Source organism: Tursiops truncatus, chromosome 8 (assembly GCF_011762595.2).
Source record: "Tursiops truncatus isolate mTurTru1 chromosome 8, mTurTru1.mat.Y, whole genome shotgun sequence".
NCBI lineage: Eukaryota > Metazoa > Chordata > Mammalia > Artiodactyla > Delphinidae > Tursiops > Tursiops truncatus.
Genome location: NC_047041.1, coordinates 34,706,501 through 34,720,336, shown reverse-complemented (window position 1 = coordinate 34,720,336; position 13,836 = coordinate 34,706,501).

Genomic DNA, 13,836 nt, shown 5'->3' with positions numbered 1-13,836 from the left:
TCCCCTCCACCAGGAGGCCTACACAACCCACTGAACCAACCTTAGCCGCCAGGGACATAGACCAAAAACAATGGGAACTACAAATAAGCAGCCAGTGAAAAGGAGACCCAAAACACTGTAAGTTAAGCAAAATGAGAAGACAGAGAAATACACAGCAGATTAAGGAGCAAGATAAAAATCCAGCAGACCAAACAAATGAAGAGGAAATAGGCAGTCTACCTGAAAAAGAATTCAGAGTTATGATAGTAAAGATGATTCAAAATCTTGGAAATAGAATGAAGAAAATACAGGAAACATTTAACAAGGACCTAGAAGAACTAAAGAGCAAACAAACAATGAGGAACAACACAATAAATGAAATTAAAAATTCTCTAGAAGGAATCAATAACAGAAAAACTGAGGCAGAAGAACAGATAAGTGACCTGGAAGATAAAATAGTGGAAATAACTACCACAAAGCAGAATAAAGAAAAAAAAGAAGAAAAAGAATTGAGGACAGTATCAGAGACTTCTTGGGACATTTTAAATGCACCAACATTCAAATTATAGGGGTCCCAGAAGAAGAAGAGAAAAAGAAAGGGACTGAGAAAATACTTGAAGAGATTATAGATGAAAACTTCCCTAATATGGGAAAGGAAATAGTCAATCAAGTCTAGGAGGCACAGAGAGCCCCTAACAGGATAAATCCAAGGAGAAACACATCAGGACACATATTAATCAACCTATCAAAAATTTAATACAAAGAAAAAAATATTAAAAGCAGCAAGGTTAAAGCAACACATAATATACAAGGGAATACCCATAAGTTTAACAGCTGGTCTTTCAGCAGAAACTCTGCAAGCCAGAAGGGAGTGGCAGCACATATTTAAAGTAATGAAAGGGAAAAACCTACAACCAAGACTACCCAGCAAGGGTCTAATTAAGATTCAATGGAGAAATTAAAACCTTTGCAGAAAAGCAAAATCAAAGAGAATTCAGCGTTCCTTTATAAAAAATGCTAAAGGAATTTCTCTAGGCAGGAAACACAAGAGAAAGAAAAGACCTACAATAACAAACCCAAAACAATTAAGAAAATGGTAATAAGAACATACATATTGATAACTACCTTAAAAGTAAATGGATTAAATGTTCCAATCAAAAGACATAGACTGGCTGAATGGATACAAAAACAAGACCCAGATATATGCAGTCTACAAGAGACCCACTTCAATACTAGGGACACATGCAGACTGAAAGTGAGGGGATGAAAAAAGTTATTCCATGCAAATGGAAATAAAAAGAAAGCTGGAGTAGCAATTCTCATATCAGACAAAATTGCCTTTAAAATAAAGACTGTTACAAGAGACAAGGAAGGACACTACATACTGATCAAAGATCAATCCAAGAGGAGGTATAAAAATTGTAAATATTTATGCACCCAACATAGGAGCACCTCAATACATAAGGCAAATGCTAACAGCCATAAAAGGGGAAATTTATAGTAACACCATCATAGTAGGGGACTTTAACACCCCATTTTCACCAAAGGACAGATCATCCAAAATGAAAATAAATAAGAAAACACAAGCTTTAAATGATATATTAAACAAGATGGACTTAATCGATATTTATAGGACATTCCATTCAAAAATAGCAGAATACACTTTCTTCTGAAGTGCTCATAGAACATTCTCCAGGATAGATCATATTTTGTGTTCAAATCAAGGCTTGGTCAATGTAAGACACTTGAAATCATCTCAAGTATATTTTCCAACCGCAATGCTATGAGACTAGATATCAATTACAGGAAAAAATCTGTAAGAAATACAAACACATGGAGGCTACACAATACACAACAAACTAACTAAGAAATCACTGAAAAAATCAAAGAGGAAATCAAAAAAATACCTAGAAACAAATGACAATGAAAGCATGATGACCCAAAACCTATGGGATGCAGGAAAAGCAGTTCTAAGAGGGAAGTTTATAACAATACAATCCTACCTCAAGAAATAAGAAACATCTTAAATAAACAACCTAACCTTACACCTAAAGAAATTAGATAAAGAAGAACAAAAAAACGCCAAAGTTAGCAGAAGGAAAGAAATAAGAAAACTCAGATCAGAAATAAATGAAAAAGAAATGAAGGAAATGATAGCAAAGATCAATAACTAAAAACTGATTCTTTGAGAAGCTAAACAAAATTGATAACCCATTAACCAGACTAGTCAAAAAAAAAAAAAAAAAAGGGAAAAGACTCAAGTCAATAGAATTACAAATGAAAAAGGAAAAGTAACAACTGATACTGCAGAAATACAAGGGATTGTGAGTGATTACTACAAGCAACTATATGACAATAACATGGACAACCTGGAAGAAATGGACAAATTCTTAGAAATGCACAACCTTCTGAGACTGAACCAGGAAGAAATAGAAAATATAAAAAGACCAATCAGGGCTTCCCTGGTGGTGCAGTGGTTGAGAGTCTGCCTGCCGATGCAGGGGACACGGGCCCGTGTCCCGGTCCAGGAAGATCCCACATGCCGCGGAGTGGCGAGGTCCGTGAGCCATGGCCACTGGGCCTGAGTATCCAGAGCCTGTGCTACACAACGGGAGAGGCTACAACAGTGAGAGGCCCACGTACCACAAAATAAAATAATAATAAAAATAAATAAATAAAAAGACCAATCAAAAGCACAGAAATTGAGACTGTCATTAAAAATCTTCCAACAAAGAAAAGCCCAGGAACAGTTGGCTTCACAGGCGAATTCTATCAAACACTTAGAGAAGAGCTAACACCTATCCTTCTCAAACTCTTCCAAAATATAGCAGAGGGAGGAACACTCCCAAACTCATTCTACAAGGCCATCACAACTCTGACACTAAAACCAGACAAAGAGGTCACAAAAAAAGAAACCTACAGGCCAAAATCACTGATGAACATAGATGCAAAAATCCTCAACAAAATACTAGTAAACAGAATTCAACAGCACATTTAAAAGATCATACATCCTGATCAATTAGGGTTTATCCCAGGAATACAAGGATTCTTCAGTATATGCAAATCAATCACTATGGTAAACCATATTAACCAATTGAAGGATAAAAACTTAATAGTTGCAGAGAAAGCTTTCAACAAAATTCAACACCCATTTATGAGAAAGATCTTTGAGAAAGTAGGCATAGAGGGAACTTACCTCAACATAATAAAGGCCATATATGAAAACCCACAGCCAACATTGTTCTCAGTGTTGAAAAACTGAAACTATTTCCACTAATATCGGAAGAAGACAAGGTTGCCCACTCTCACCACTATTATTCAACATAGATTTGGAAGTTTTCACCACAAGAATCAGAGAAGAAAAGAAATAAAAGGAATCCAAATTGGAAAAGAAGAAGTAAAACTGTCACTATTTGCAGATGACATACTATACATAGAGAATCCTAAAGATGCTACCACAAAACTACTAGAGCTAATCAATGAATTTGGTAAAGTAGCAGGATACAAAATAAATGTACAGAAATCTCTTGCATTCCTATAAACTAACGATGAAAAATCTGACAGAGAAATTAAGGAAACACTCACATTTACCATTGCAACAAAAAGAAAAATAACCTAGAAATAAACCTACCTAAGGAGACAAAAGACTTGTATGCATAAAACTATAAGACACTGATGAAAGAAATTATAGATGATACAAACAGATGGACTGGAAGAATCAACTCTGTGAAAATGACAACCTAAAGCAATCTACAGATTCAATGCAATCCCTATCAAAATACTACTGGCATTTTTCACAGAACTAGAACAAAAAAATTGCAAAATTTGTATGGATACACAAAAGACCCCAAATAACCAAAGCAATCTTGAAAAAGAAAAACAGAGCTGGAGAAATCAGGCTGCCTGACTTCAGACTATATTTCAAAGCTACAGTAAATAAGACAGTATTGTACTGGCACAAAAAGTGAAATATAGATTGGTGGAACTGGATAGAAAGCCTGGAGTTAAACCCACACACATATGGTCACCTTATCTTTGATAAAGGAGGCAAGAATATACAATGGAGAAAAGACAGCCTCTTCAATAATTGGTGCTGGGAAAACTGGACAGCTACTTGTAAAAGAATGAAATTAGAACACTCCTTAACACTATTCACAAAAATAAACTCTTAATGGATTAAAGACCTAAATGTAAGCCTGGACACTATAAAACTCTTAGAGGAAAACATAGGCCAAACACCTCATGACATAGATCACAGCAAGATCCTTTTTGACCCACCTCCTAGAGAAAGGGAAATAAAAACACAAATAAACAAATGGGACCTAATGAAACTGAAAAGCTTTTGCACAGCAGAGGAAACCATAAACAAGACAAAAAGGCAACCCTCAGGATGGGAAAAATTATTTGCAAATGAAGCAACTGACAAAGGATTAATTTCCAAAAATTATAAGCAGTTCATTCAGCTCAATATCAAAAAATGAAACAACCCCAACCAAAATGGGCAGAAGACCTAAATAGACATTTCTCCATAGAAGATATACAGATTGCCAACAAATACATGAAAGAATGCTCAACATCATTAATCATTAGAGAAATGCAAATCAAAACTACAATGAGGTATCATCTCACACTGGTCAGAATGGCCATTATCAAAAAATCTACAAACAATAAATGCTGGAGAGGGTATGGAGAAAAGAGAATCCTCTTGCACTGTTGGTGGGAATGCAAATTGATACAACCACTATGGAGAACAGTATGGAGGTTCCTTAAAAAACTAAAAATAGACCTACCATATGACCCAGAAATCCCACTACTGAGAAAACCATAATTCATAAACAGTCATGTACCACAATGTTCATTGCAGCTCTATTTGCAATAGCTAGGACATGGAAGCAACCTAAGTGTCCATCAATATATGAATGGATAAAGAAGATGTGGCACATATATAAAATGGAATATTACTCAGCCATAAAGAGGTATGAAACTGAGTTATTTGTAGTTAGGTGGATGGACCTAGAGGCTCATACAGAGTGAAGTAAGTCAGAAAGAGAAAAACAAATATCATATGCTAACACATATATATGGAATCTAAAAAAGAAAAAAAATGGTCAGAAGAACCTAGGGGCAAGATGGGAATAAAGATGCAGACCTACTAGAGAATGAACTTGAGGATACGGGCAGGGGGAAGGGTAAGCTGGGACAAAGTCAGAGAGTGGCATGGACATACATACACTATCAAACGTAAAATAGATAGCTATTGGGAAGCAGCCGCATAGCACAGGGAGATCAGCTTGGTGCTTTGTGAGCACCTACAGGGGTGGGATAGGGAGGGTGTGAGGGATGGAGACGCAAGAGAGAAGAGATATGGGGACATATGTATATGTATAGCTGATTCACTTTGTTATACAGCAGAAACTAACACACCATTGTAAAGCAATTAGATTCCAATAAAGATGTTAAAACAAAATTTTAAAAAATTTAAAAAAAAAAGAAAACAATGGTACCTGCTTTCATGGAGTCTACAATATATTGGAAAAGACTAACACTGACATGGAATTGTAGATATTTAATTGAATACTATATACAAATATAAACTCATTTGTAAAATCAACACAGAGAAGTAAGAGATTAATGAGATACAGATATACAAATCATTGCAAGCTATGTTAGTGTCATATAGCAGATCATAGGATTCCAGTAGACAGCAGCAGTGCAGCCCTCCAAATTAAATCATTTTAATGCACTTGTCATTATCTGTATATGTCACAGGCAACAAATTCAGTTACAATGATGTAAACCAGAAATTGGTTAGCTTTAGAAAATAAATAAATAAAGCTTAGCAGTTGTCTTTGCCTGGCATTATTACCCTTAGGGAGAACTATCTTACAACAATAAAAAGTTATATTGGGATATGGCTATTAGATGTAATTCTACTTTTTACATGCTGAAACACCTGCTTAAGAAGCCCTTTCTGAGTTGATACTTTTTTCCACCAAGGATATAAACAAGGACTTGTTAATTCCCTTCTATAGAAACTAAAAAAGTGCCCAAGAAGAATGTTACCATCATTTAGTCCCATTCAAATTTTAATGAAATAAAACCTATTCTACTATAGTTGTGTTGTAGCTAGAGGTTATTTTCTAAAAATGGGGACACACTCCCCTTCTTGATTTGGATTTTTATTTCTCGTTGTGTCATTTTGTGGTTTGACAACTCTTGACATAGATATAGAATTCTTGAGTAGTTCTTAGCTTTCCTTTTCAGCACTGTGAAAGAGGCTGGTAAATCATACCAACATTTCCCTGCTAAAAATCTCAAACGTTAAATTATCTGTTCCAAAACTGAAGGCCCTGCCCAAGTCTTGTCACGAATTTATTACAATGTGATAAAATAAAGCTTTGCCCCAATTTTGGCAAGGCAAAGCAATTTGGAAAATGCATAATTTGGTCTACTAATTTAAGGTGAATGAGATGGACTTAGTCAAGAGATGTTTGGTGAAGAGGTAAAATCTAGAGAGTAATAAAAACTACTTTTGTGGCAGATCTAAATCAAATCACTGTAATTTTATTTAAAATTCTACTTACAAAGTACTAGGCACAGTAAGACAAGTAAACTTACAATCCAGAGATATAAGGCTGGGAGTGACTAACTTACACAGGTAAGAAACAATTATTTTAAATTAACATTTTGAAATAATGCTGTCAGTGAAAAATGAAATGTCTCTCTTCTCTGCCTTCTGTAATTTGGTCTTGAGCATATTATTTAAACTTGTATAGAAGGTTAAGGCAAAAAATAAATTTAACTTTTGAAGACCCCTGTTCTGAAAATATCCAAATCAGTATCTTTAGTCACTCTTTGAGGGGAAATAATCTGGAAAATGATGGTGTTAGTGTGTAGGTGTTAAAAAATAATCAATGGAAACAGAGATTGTGATTATAGTCAAACTAGAAACAATGTCATTAACCTGGAAAACATTATGTTAGGTAGAATGATCCAGATGCAGAAAAGAAATCTGACTTATATGTGGAATCAAAAATAGTCAAACTCATAGAATCAGGGTAGAATGATGGTTGCCAGGGGATGGGGGAAGAAGAAATGAGATGTTGGTCAAAGGGTACAAAGTTTCAGTTATGCAAGATAATTAAGTTCTGGAGATCTAATGTACAGAAATGTGACTATAGTTAACAAAACTCAATTGTATACTTGAAACTTGCCAAAAGGATAAATCTTAAGCATTCTCACCACACACACACAAACACACACACACACACACACACACACACACACACACACACAAAAGGAAAGAAGGAAATGATAGCCTATGTGAGAGCAAGGAAAGAGAAAAGAAAGAAGGAAGAAAAGGAAGAAAGATAAAGAAGGAAAGAAAGAAAGAAAGAAAGAAAGAAAGAAAGAAAGAAAGAAAGAAAGAAAGAAAGAAAGAAAGAAAGAAAGAAAAAAGAAAGAAAGAAAGAAGAAAGAAAGAATCAAAGAAAGAAAGAAAGAAAGAAAGAAAGAAAGAAAGAAAGAAAGAAAGAAAGAAAGAAGAAAGAAAACTTCAGGTTAACCATAAAAAACAAGATTTTTGTCAGAAAGTATATTTCAAATATAATGTTCCATAATAATGTATATACTACATATATGTATTTTATTGTATTATAGCACATTCTATATTATGTGTTAGAGTCGTTTAACACAGCATTGCTTTTAACTTCTATCCCCAAAATTATTCAAATGATTCAAATGACTGAGTATGTCTTGCTAGTTCAAATATTCCAGCTTAAATATATTGGCAAAGAAAACAGCATTATAAACTTGACTACATGTGTGCAACACACACACACACACATATGCACACACAACCACACCTGTTGCTTTTACTTGAAAAAATAATTCCAAATTTAACAAATGTTTCTGTATTTAGCTAACAATTACATACTGCTTAACATGTCCCAGACTCTATTGTAATAATTTTACAGATATTAACTTATTTAGTCCTTATGTCAACCCTATGAGATAGGTATTATTTCCCCCAATTAATAGCGGGTGAAATGAGGCATAAAGAGGTTAAATTATTTGCTCAGGTTCCCATGGCAAGAAAGTGACAGAGCCAGGATTCAGAGCCCAGAAATCTCACTTCAGGTTCTTACTGTGGACAACCCTGGTAGGGAAATTCTCAGAGAAATCTTTTTTCCAGTGGATATTTAATCTGAATCTTAGCAGTTTATCTGCATATGCTCTATTGTGGCCTGTGCAAGTTTTCTTAAAGGCATGATGGACAGAGAGCACATGCCATCAATGATTGTTATTGGTCATTATTGTCCCAAGACTTTATTTTTCAGTGCAGCTCATGACTTCTTAATTGAACTAAAGAAACACATAGTCAAGAAGCTAAATTACTTTATTATTTTTAATTCTTTAGATTAAACAATTACATAAAGAAGAAAAGTTATTTTCCAGTATGAGTTAGTTTTGTAAGCAGTCACTTGATTTAAACCACTATGGATGTACCAAATGAGTATGTTTCTTTTCCACTATCAATATGCATGATTTGATTTCTTATTAGCTAAACCTGTAAGGAAGGCTATTAGTGTTTCCATCATAGTGTTACCAAAGATATATTATCAATTAAGACTGAACAGTAAAAGGAGTAAATATGCTATAAAGTTGGATATAAAGCACAGGTATATGATTTTTATATATCTTTTTCCCTAATTTTTAATTTCAAATTCTTCCTCATTCAAAGAAAAAATAGTAAAACCTACTGTTATTGTGGCAAAATGTACAATAATTTTGGTGAAGATTATGCAGTTCTCAGACTGGTTTAGTGCAAGGTGGATATTAACTGCCAAATGCAAATTTTGACAACTCTCTCTCTGGAAAAGAAATATATTGAAAGAATTTAGCGTCCCAGTTATATCTATCCATACAGTTTTTGCTAAGCAAACTTTCCTGTTGTCAACAAACCTGAAAGTACCAGCTAAGTGATATTATGTATTTAAGATCCTTTGGGGAATGCAAAGAAAGTGGAAAATGACATGGAATATAGGCAGATTAATTCAGGACAACTGCGGATTCAGCTATTTACCAAGTCCTTTTTGAACGGGTAATCCATTATGCCAACATTCACTTTTTCTCATATTTACTCTGCACAAATTGTCCTGCCATCATTATCATGAAGAATTGGGAGATACAAATGGTTTGATGAACTTCTTTATTGGAGCCCACTTCTCACATTGTTAACCCCCTTTACTTTCCATACTTGCTAAACTATTGAAGAGCACAACTTTTTTTACATTTCCAGAGTGTTCCACAAGCCATCTGCCTTTTCCTTACCAAACTGTGGAAATATAAATACTTCACTTCTTAGCTTTGCATGTAATTTGCTTCTTTTATTTAAAATCTCTGAGGACAAATGTGAATTTCATATCAGCTGCCAGATATTCAGACATCTTTTGAAACTGGGTGATATTTAGCAATAGTAGTTACATTTTTGAATTCTCATTCTGCTTCAGTTTAAAAAAATGGAATCAGGTTAAAACATTACATTTTTTCCAAATCTTCCTTTAATCTTTAATGTGCAAAGAGAAGATGATATATTCAGGAAACTTTGTTATGAAAACTGAAGTAAAGGGAAGATAATTTCAGAGAATAATAAAACAAATATAATGAGATCTAGAGTTTTGGAAGTTGAAATACTTGGATCTCAATGGTTGTGTTAAATAGGAAATTGTTTCACCTATAATTGGTTAATGTGTTGATGTACAAATAACCATCATTTTCATTCAATGCATATGCATTTTTGACTATTGAGGAAAATATCTTTTTTCATTTAGTCACCCAATAGACATAAACCATTGAATGATCAAAAGTCATTTAATTAATTTCAGAAACATGAATTGCATGGATTCTGCAATTGAAGTATACAGACCGATAATTTTAATTGTGCAGGTAAGATGGTACCTGATCTATTTAGAAACATGTCATACTTTGGATCTTATCTTTGTATGGGCTCCAAAATAATGCTCTTCAAGAGTACTTTACCCAAATATTTTGTTATATTTTTCCAGGTTATTCGGGAATTCTAGTAGCCCTATCATTTCTCTCCACTTTTAAAATGAAAATTTTAAATCTTATTTATCCCTTTGACCATTTGATCACTGAGTCATCTCCTGCCCCAAAACATGAATTTAATGAAGGATTTTGAGTTCCCCAAAGAGGTTTATCTGTTTTCAAGCAGTTCTTCGTTCAGAGTGAAATTTGTGGTTATGAAATTCCTACTTTTCACCAGCTTGACCCATCAGTGGATAAACTAATTTCCAACTTAATGGAAATATTCATAATGGCTTAACTGTTTCACGAGGCTAAAATTTAAGACTGAACTGATTTTAAATCTCATTTCTGGAGAAAGATGGTTATGACCTAAGAATTGTTTCCAAAACTATACCCAATTTTTAAAGGTGTGTATAACAGAGCTCATATTTGTTATATTTTCTTTATAGTTTCCTTACTGGCACCGGGTGCTATCCTATGAATTGTCTTCTGTGGTTTCTGTTCTCAGAGATTGATGCTCCAGGGAGAATTCATATCTCATTGAATTAACATGAAGAATAGGCACTCTAAAATTTTATTGTGAATTTGTCCTATAATAATATGGAAATGATCATGGAATTTAAGACCAGTTCTGGCTCTTATGCTTATCTTTTCTTTAGTTCAACTTTAAATTGTCAAAAGTGATAGTTAACAATTATGCTTTTATTTTATGATAAGATGTCACTGGGAATGCTGTGCCAAGAAGTAACAATTTATTACCAAGAAAATATCTACAGAGTTACCAATATATATGTTATTTTTGAATTACAGTTTGAATCCCTTTAAGGAAGTTGTTAGATTTTGATGTTAATTACACCTTGTGAAACTGCAGAGATGTGTCTCAGAGGGCTCTGAGGAGCTCCAGTTCTTTATGTCTCATGAAAAAGAATTCAATGAGAGACAAAATGATAGATGAGAAGTGATTTATTAGAATTGGATGCTTGTGAGGTCTACAAGCAGATAGGCAAGAAGGTGCCACCTTGAAAACTTAGTGGGCTACAGTTTTACAATCAAAGAAAAAGTGGGGAGGGGGAAAATACCACCTTCTACCTCATTCTTCAGTAGACATCAAGCTTTCATCCTCAGTTCCTCCTCCACGTCAGGTGGGAGAGTTTTCTTGTCCCTACATGGTCAAACTGGGACTATCATGGCACAATGGAAATGAGCAAAAAGGCAGTAACATATACTAAAATATGGTAAATCATTTCAGGTTTTAGTATAATGTTACCTTTTTCTTGTATTTTTGTTTTTAGTGCAAGCAGAGGAACATGTCCTAGAAATCATTGACTTACTGACCTCACTGGGCAGCATATGGGTCTCACTCCACCATTGCTTTATTATTTTGGGGCATGTCTCATGCTTCTGTTGCATGGTTTTGATGTTAAGCAAGCCTACTTGGTTTTGTTGTTAGGAGAGCCTGCTTTCTTGAGTCTCATTAACTTACAGGGGTCTCCCATACTTTTTTTTTTCTTTAACTTACGATCCCTTAGAAGGAAAAACTATTTAATCACCTACTTTGTCCCTTTACTCTGGCACTATCACTTAGAGAAAGACCAAAAACCAACCTCACTTTAAAATAATTAAACAATTTCCAGTTATGATAATTAAATATGTTATAGTCTTTTTTTAAAGATTTTATAACTTGACAGATTATAATAGCAAGTCATGCATTAACTATTTAACTGCTGTCAGAGTATGATCTATCAAATGATGTCCATTCCAAGAATACAGGAAACAAGGTATAGATATATATTCTTGGGGCACATATTAAGCCATCAGAGTTTATTTGAATATGTAGGTGGGGAGGAGGGTGTATTACTTCAGTAAGTGCAAAACTTGTTTTAATTTTCCTCTTAGCAAATTCTAACTTTCAGGTAAATTTAAAAAAATAAAAACTGTAACTTAAATATAGTTGAAGATGATACAATAGCTAGACACAATAGTATAGCTATTTACAACTCTTTTGTGACTCTATTTTTACTCCAGTTGTGATTTAATGAAACCTACTTGACTCTTGCCTTTGCCACTTACATCTGAATGACTTAGGCCAAATTTCTTAATATTATCTACCTCAATCACATGATCTGGAAACTAGGGATCACAATGCTTAATTGGTTTATAGGTATTGAAAGAAGAACTCTGTGTGAAACTAGCTTAGATATGTACTCAGTAAAGTTATAAAGTTTGGTTGAGTTAACATGACTCAGGCCAGAAATTTTTCTTTGCTTTTTCTCTTACACTATGACCTAACAGTGTAAAATATGGTTTAATGAAAGCAAGCACAAACAAACAACAATAACAAAAAAACTAGTGTTATTTGAAATAATGATATAATACAACAAAGGAGGCAAAGAAAAAAAGAATCTTAATTCTCATTTACTAAAAAATAAATTAAGTGATTTTACTTCTAAGGTTGACTTAAAACTACTTTTATAGATAAAATCAAAGTATAAACAATATTATAAGAGGTATATGAACAAATATAGTGTGTTTTAAATATATCCTCAGGAAGGGATCGAGTCAATACCAGTAGAATTTTGAAGGCTTCCCAATGGAGATAACACTTTTGCTGGGCTTTGAAATATGAATACACTTTTAAATATTGAAGGAGATAAGGGTATTCTATGCAGAGGGAAAAGCATGAACAAAGTTATGGAACTACATGAATGGGCATGTCGCATTCAAAAAGTAGGACATAATGTATAATCCTTAGGTTTGAGGGGATAGAGTGACAGACAACAAAAACAACCAAGTAAATAAGATGTCGGTATTCGCACACACCAATATAATACATATGTACAAAAACAATCAAAAGAACACCCAAGAGTTAATTCAATCAATTATTATTGTCTTATAATGAATTAAATCACAATTCATATTTGCTCATTTAATAGAGTAAAAGGATTATTATCTATCATTATCAATCCCTGGGCGGATAAAAACACAAATTGACATATGAGAAACGGCACTCATTATTGTAAATAATTAACGTTTAAGACTTCTGGTGGGATTATAGTCTGATTCCTCACTTATTATATTTGAATAAATGATCTGCAAACTTAAACAATTATGCCACTGCATATACTGAATAGCATCCCTTTTTTAAAAAATTAATTATTTAATTAATTTATTTATTTTTGGCTGTGTTGGGTCTTTTTTTTTTTTAATCTTTATCTTTATTGGAGTATAATTGCTTTACAATGGTATGTTACTCTCTGCTTTATAACAAAGTGAATCAGTTATACATACACATATGATCTCATATCTCTTCCCTCTTGCATCTCCCTCCCTCCCACCCTTCCTATCCCTCCCCACTAGGTGGTCACAAAGCAACGAGCTGATCTCCCTGTGCTATGTGGCTACTTCCCACTAGCTATCTATTTTACTTTTGGTAGTGTATATATGTCCATGCCACTCTCTTGCTTTGTCACAGCTTACCCTTCCCCCTCCCCATAACCTCAAGTCCATTCTCTAGTAGGTCTGTGTCTTTATTCCTTTCTTACACCTAGGTTCTTCATGACATTTTTTTTCTTAAATTCCATATATATATATATATGTGTAAGCATACGGTATTTGTCTTTCTCTTTCTTACTTACTTCACTCTGTATGACAGACTCTAGGTCCATCCACCTCATTACAAATAGCTCAATTTCATTTCTTTTTATGGCTGAGTAATATTCCATTATATATATATGTGCCACATCTTTATCCATTCATCCGATGATGGACACTTAGGGTGTTTCACCTCCTGGCTATTGTAGATAGAGC